The 7,243-nt window shown below is 42.7% G+C and overlaps 1 long non-coding RNA gene across 2 annotated transcripts; it reads right to left on the bottom strand.

Moving 5' to 3' along the window:
- Positions 1-3,025: 3,025 nt before the first annotated feature.
- Positions 3,026-6,981, bottom strand: LOC147015348 (uncharacterized). Of its 2 annotated transcripts, none has more exons than XR_015050106.1 (3): positions 6,730-6,981; positions 3,832-4,023; positions 3,026-3,697 (listed from the first exon to the last, which is right to left on the bottom strand). It is a non-coding gene; the product is annotated as an uncharacterized LOC147015348 (long non-coding RNA). The 2 variants fall into 2 exon arrangements; XR_015050107.1 differs by lacking the exon at positions 6,730-6,981 and adding an exon at positions 6,502-6,684.
- Between the last annotated feature and the right edge of the window lie 262 nt (positions 6,982-7,243).

Raw genomic sequence — 7,243 nt, 5'->3', positions numbered from 1 at the left:
ATAAGAGGTGGTGGTGAACAGCTGTTTTGAAGGACTGGAGGGAAGATTGGGATTGAACAGAGTGTGGAAGTTCATTCCAAAGGCAGGAAAAAGAGAAATGAAAGAGCGAAGGTGAGCAGTGATTCGTGATTTTGGTAGTTTTACCAGAAGGGGGTGGTGGACCTTGAGTGCCCTGCTGAAACATGGGGGTGGGGGGTCGAGACCGGAGAGGAGATGGTATAAGACAGAAAGACCACTGACCTGCCTGCAGTGAGAGAGTTAGAGACCCAAAGATTCAGCCTCACCACGGGACATACCAATCATCCAAAATGCCTTGTTTTCCACAGCATGAAGCCAAGAAAGGTGAGAGCAGTAATCCATCAGGCTGCAGATTAAAATTTTGTATGTGGTCAGGAGCTCAGGTGGGCTGAGGAAGTACTTTGCACGATGGAGATTTCGCAGTCAGTGACTGGCTTTGGAGGCCAGGTTGAAAGTGTGGAAAGAGGAAAGATCAGGAAAGGAAAGGAAAGATCATGGCAGACAGTGAGACCCATAAGCTTGAATGAATGAACTTCTTCCAGAAGATTGTTGAGAAAGTACATGTGGGTGGATTGGGGGGGGTGGGGTCCAAACAGTCATTTTGGAGAGACAAAGTGAGTGTGAGATTTGTCAGGATTGAAGGACATGTTCCACGTGTTGGACCAGTTAGTGATTTTACCTTGACCCGAAGAGAGTGAAGAAGCTGCTGCTTGCTGGTCCGAATGATTGTACATGGTATAGCAGAGGGTGGAGTCATCATCAAAGAGATAAAGTGGATTTTCCAGAGAGTCGGAGAGATTATGAATGAATGCCAGAAAAAGAACAAGGCCCAGAACGTTGCTTTGAGGAACTCCAGCCTGGACAGGAAGAGGGGATGAAAGAACTGCATTTCGGGCCACATGTTGGCTGCGACAGGAGAGGAAGTCTGCGAGCCATGAGTGGAGATGGCCTTGATACCATAGGAAGAGAGTTTGGTGAGTAGGGCAGGGTGCCAGACCGTGTCAAAAGCACATGATATGTCTCGGGATATGGCTCTGATTTCATGTCTGGCATTGAGTTCCTCCATCCATTGTTGGGAGAGCAGAAGCAGCACATCCAGGGCAGAGTGGCCTGGTCTGAAACCAAATTGATGATCGGAAATCAAGCCATTGGAGAAGAGGAAGGATTTCATGTCTGAAGTGATTATGGATTCCATAACCTTGCTGACGATTGGGAGAAGGCTGATTGGTCTGTAGTTGCAGGGATCTGTTTTTGCACCTTTTTTATGCAGAGTGGTAATGTTTCCTGATTTCCAAGCAGATGGCAGATGACCTTGAGCAAATGAGAGGGTGAATAGAACAGAGAGAGCGTGAGCAAGAGCAGAGGAGCAGGTTTTTAGGACACGTGGGTTGATGCCGTCTGGACCGGTTTCAGAATCTGAGTTGAGGTTTGACAACAAGCTCTCCACCTTGTCAGAAGAAAAATACAGAGTCCAGGGCCAGCTGGGTGTGACTGGGTAAGGTGGGTACACAAAGCAATGGGTTATTGATACAAGATTTAGATGCAAACACCGAGCTTTGGCATTCACCCTATACTCCTATAGCAACGTTTGGTGAACCATAGCTCTCCCCACCTCCCTCTCCCATCTCCTCTTCCTAGCATCCCCTTCCTCCTGCCTCCTCTCTCTCCCCTCCCTCTCTCCTCTATTCCTCTCTCTCCCCCCCCTCCTTCCTTTCTCAATCCCCCTCCTGAATACCCTCACCCCCCCCCCAATCAGCAAAGCGACGGGTTGTATTTGCTAGTTTGTATGTATGCATATTCCAGTATATATATATATATATATATATATATATATATATATATATATATATATATATATATATATATATATATATATATATATATATATAATAAGTTTTTCTGTCTTTGTATGTCTGTTCCTTGTGGAATTCAAAATGGCTTGGCCGTCCTTCAGTAAATTTTGCATCCATGCTTGAAGTATCCATAGCCTCGAGGTATGCACACTTGCCTCTGAGCTGCAAAGCCTGGGTTTGAATCTTGGCCCAGTTACAAACTGTCATTGCAGTGTTTCACATGTCGGGTGATTCATCAATGTATGTGCCATCCCTCGGATGGACGTTAAAATTGGTGTCCTATCTGCCGGCATTTGGTGGACGTTAAAGTTCCCACGGGTGTTCTTCATGAAGACTAGACAAGCTCTCGCCGGCACTCTGGCCAAAAAACAAATTCCTGCCAAAACCACCCAGCATGACCCTCGGCCAAGAATATGTTTTGGCAATACTGAACCTGCATTTAGCCAGAACAACGGAATGAAAATATGAATTGGGGTACCCATGGTCAGGTCATCAGCATTAAATAACCCCCACCCCCCTCCCCCGCCCCCCAGTGTGGGGAGGCGACTTGCGATTTTCACCTGTGCAATAGTTCAAGTGGTTAAACCACTGACTCCTTCTGGAGGGACGGGGTACTGCGGTTGCTTCACAATAATGTGTATTACTCCTGCAGTATGTATGTCAAGTACAACACAATGTCTAGTTTTTATTGCTCAATTTTGAAAATAAATCATCTTGCTCCTGCAGGGAGTGGGTATTGACTATGCATGTTGAGAGAGATTGCTGTGACTTCCAACTTGCTTTCCGTCAATGGAGAATCTTCTTGTCCAAACAGTTTCGGACATGAGTGAAATAGGCGGGGTAAAAAGAAACATAACTGCTGAAGATTTATCAATCACCAGCAGGGGAACCCGCTGTTGCCCGGTGCTGTTCTAATCCTGTTGGCATTTTCAAGAAATCAAATTTCATCTTTTCTATTCTTTTGTGGTGGCTTAAAACCCTTCCTTACACCCACTAAGGAATGGTGTCAGGGATCATTTCGTGTTACTTTTTACATAGCTACAAATGCTTAGGCACAAATGAGCAATTAAAAATAAAAATCCCCCAAAATCCAACTTTTTCTTTCAAAGTTCTCAAAATGCTTCCCCCCCCCCCCCAACACTCCCTGGCACTCACTGATGAACCTCTGAAAGTTGATGAAGAGCTGTTAAACCATCCTTGAGAAAAATGGTGACATATACACACAAACAGACAGACAGACAGACAAGCATCCCTCTTATAGTATAGATTAGTGAACATACAAATCAATATTCTTAAACGCATACATCGAAAACTTTTACATCCTTTTGTCTTCCATCTCATTTAATGTCCTCGGAGGTAAAAATTTCCCAGTTTTCCCACAATCCTTTTTGATCCAGTACTTCAAAATTAACTTGTTTAATATTGTACATGTCAGAGTTATGCTTTTACACCACCACATGGGACATCGCCTTGTATGCGAGTACAGATGGTGGTGTAGCAACAAATAAAATAGATGGATAACTCGATTATTGTCTGGGAAAAAAAAAAAAACCTCCAAAGTTTGCTGCATCGCATGAACTCTTGTGGGATTAACAAGAGAAACTTGGATGAGAAAAATGGCAAAAGCATACCAGGGTTTGTTTAAAATATCCCGACATGAGTGTTGCGAATTGATGTGCTGGGCGTGTGGTGGAAACTCAAACCGGGATGGACAGGGTATGTGCCAGACTTTGCTCGGTGGATATTATGAATGTGACCGCATACTCACAGCTCACAATAACTTGGAAATGAGATTCAGGTGTTCCATGGGGGTTGGTGTTCCAAATCTTCCTGATGATAGAGTACAAAAAACAATATTAATGATGAATGTTCTCAATGCTCCAAATTTTCATTAAGATGATTAATGAACATTTTACCATTGCAACAAGGGGCTGGTAGGCTAGCTTGGAGGTACATGCACTTGCCTTGGTGCTTGAACCCCCAACCAGCGATAAACTGCCACTCCAGTGCTTTGCGTGCAGGAGCTGCATTCATGGGTCCATCGGATGGACCTTGACCGGAAGGCCCGTCTACGAGCACAGGCACCAGTCGTCGGTGGACATTACAGATCCCGCTGATTTTGCTGAATAGTCAGCGACTTGTCTCTGGAATCCTGAGCAAAGAACAAATTCTTGTCACCTTCAGTCGAACGTCAGGACCTGCTGGTTGGTTCGTGAAAGACTTCAGCCAATAAAAGCAGCCGACCGCACAAGAAAGTGGGAATAATTGGGGCTGTAAGAGAAGCAGTGGTTTCCATCACAGCAACGAGCACAACAAAATCTTTCTCTGAACATATTGCATGCAGTGAAGATATTGCATGCAGTGAACATATTGTATGCAGTGAACATATTGTATGCAGTGAACATATTGCATGCAGTGAACATATTGTATGCAGTGAACATATTGTATGCAGTGAACATATTGTATGCAGTGAACATGCACGGCATGCAGTGAACATATTGTATGCAGTGAACATATTGCATGCAGTGCACATAATGCATGCAGTGAACATATTGTATGCAGTGAACATATTGTATGCAGTGAACATATTGCATGCAGTGAACATATTGTATGCAGTGAACATATTGCATGCAGTGAACATATTGCATGCAGTGAACATATTGCATGCAGTGAGCATATTGTATGCAGTGAGCATATTGTATGCAGTGAACATATTGTCTGCAGTGAGCATATTGTATGCAGTGAACATATTGTCTGCAGTGAACATATTGCATGCAGTGAACATATTGCATGCAATGAACATATTGCATGCAATGAACATATTGCATGCAGTGAACATATTGCATGCAGTGAACATATTGTATGCAGTGAACATATTGTATGCAGTGAACATATTGCATGCTGTGAACATATTGCATGCCGTGAACATATTGCATGCAGTGAACATATCGCATGCCGTGAACATATTGCATGCAGTGAACATATTGTATGCCGTGAACATATTGCATGCCGTCAACATATTGTATGCAGTGAACATATTGTATGCAGTGAACATGTTGCATGCAGTGAACATGTTGCATGCAGTGAACATATTGTTTGCAGTGAACATATTGCATGCAGTGAACATATTGCATGCAGTGAACATATTGCATGCAGTGAACATATTGCATGCAGTGAACATATTGCATGCAGTGAACATATTGCATGCCGTGAACATATTGTATGCAGTGAACATATTGCATGCCGTGAACATATTGCATGCAGGGAACATATTGCATGCAGTGAACATAATGCATGCCGTGAACATATTGCATGCAGTGAACATATTGTATGCAGTGAACATATTCTCTGCAGTAAACATATTGCATGCAGTGAACATATTGCATGCAGTGAACATATTGCATGCAGTGAACATATTGTATGCAGTGAACATATTGTATGCAGTGAACATATTGCATGCTGTGAACATATTGCATGCCGTGAACATATTGCATGCAGTGAACATATCGCATGCCGTGAACATATTGCATGTAGTTAACATATTGCATGCAGTGAACATATTGTATGCCGTGAACATATTGCATGCCGTCAACATATTGTATGCAGTGAACATATTGTATGCAGTGAACATGTTGCATGCAGTGAACATGTTGCATGCAGTGAACATATTGTTTGCAGTGAACATATTGCATGCAGTGAACATATTGCATGCAGTGAACATATTGCATGCAGTGAACATATTGCATGCAGTGAACATATTGCATGCCGTGAACATATTGTATGCAGTGAACATATTGCATGCCGTGAACATATTGCATGCAGGGAACATATTGCATGCAGTGAACATAATGCATGCCGTGAACATATTGCATGCCGTGAACATATTGCATGCAGTGAACATATTGTATGCAGTGAACATATTGCATGCAGTGAACATATTATCTGCAGTAAACATATTGCATGCAGTGAACATATTGCATGCAGTGAACATATTGCATGCAGTGAACATATTGCATGCAGTGAACATATTCTATGCAGTAAACATAATGCATGCAGTGAACATATTCTGTGCAGTAAACATATTGCATGCAGTGAACATAATGCATGCAGTGAACATATTGTATGCAGTGAACATATTGCATGCAGTGAACATAATGCATGCAGTGAACATATTGTATGCAGTGAACATAATGCATGCAGTGAACATATTGTATGCAGTAAACATATTGCATGCAGTGAACATAATGCATGCAGTGAACATATTGTATGCAGTGAACATATTGTATGCAGTGAACATATTGTATGCAGTGAACATATTGTATGCAATGCAAATTGTTTTCAGTGTATGGTCTAACTTGATGATAATCTTTACATCATTGCTATAATTCACGGATCGGTGTGTGTATGTGTGTATGTGTGTATGTGTGTATGTGTGTATGTGTGTATGTGTGTATGTGTGTATGTGTGTATGTGTGTATGTGTGTGTGTGTGTGTGTGTGTGTGTGTGTGTGTGTGTGTGTGTGTGTGTGTGTGTGTGTGTGTGTGTGTGTGTGTGTGTGTGTGTGTGTGTGTGTGTGTGTGTGTGTGTGTGTGTGTGTGTGTGTGTGTGTGTGTGTGCTACTTCTCTTACAGTTCTAGGCCAATTACATCCAGACTTGCTTCATAGCATCAGCTTATACCAATTAATGCATAGAGGTGTTTTTATCTTTGCCGGTGGTCTCGGAGGAGAGGGAGGGAGAGAGGGGGGGTAAAGAGGGACGCAAGTTCTCGATATAAATGTGTATCGTGTCGCACCGCCTTCAGGTGGGGGTATTACAAGTCTCCACCATTTACAGTCGTACGGTAAATGGCGGCTTACCTTGAATTTAGTTCCTGTCCTCACGTTTTCCGGTGCAGTCAGGTGTTTTGAATTATAAGCAGTTGGTATGTTTTCACTTCATGCACATAACTTGGGTTATTTTTTTTTGCCGATACAGAGCTGTCAGTTGCCTATACACCGCCTAAATAAAGATACGCATCAGGAGGACGTGCTGCATGCTTGGAACAAGATCACCTGTCGGGGGGTACTCTGCTGGTATGGAAAGATAAGGATGACTGGCCGTTCAGCTGTTCGTGGTTGACGCTGATTGGCTGTGTGAGGCCAGCTGCAACGTGATTGGCTCCTGGCAAGACTGAATCACGTGTCGTATATACTTCTTAAAAAAGTGATATTCAAAATCTGATTCCATATTTGATGATCGAAACCCATGGCCGAAATAATTATGTTGTAATCTCGAGTGAAATCGGATAAAACTTCGGAAAAAGCAAATTCTTTCTCACACGATATAATTAAATAATACGCTTGTGGGAGGTGAATTAAAATGGTTCCAAAA

This window comes from Eptatretus burgeri, chromosome 12, assembly GCF_056783735.1.
Source record: "Eptatretus burgeri isolate ZD-2024b chromosome 12, Ebu_testis_v1, whole genome shotgun sequence".
In the NCBI taxonomy this organism is placed as follows: domain Eukaryota; kingdom Metazoa; phylum Chordata; class Myxini; order Myxiniformes; family Myxinidae; genus Eptatretus; species Eptatretus burgeri.
Note: the sequence above shows the minus strand (reverse complement) of the source record. Positions and strands in the feature narration are given on the sequence as shown.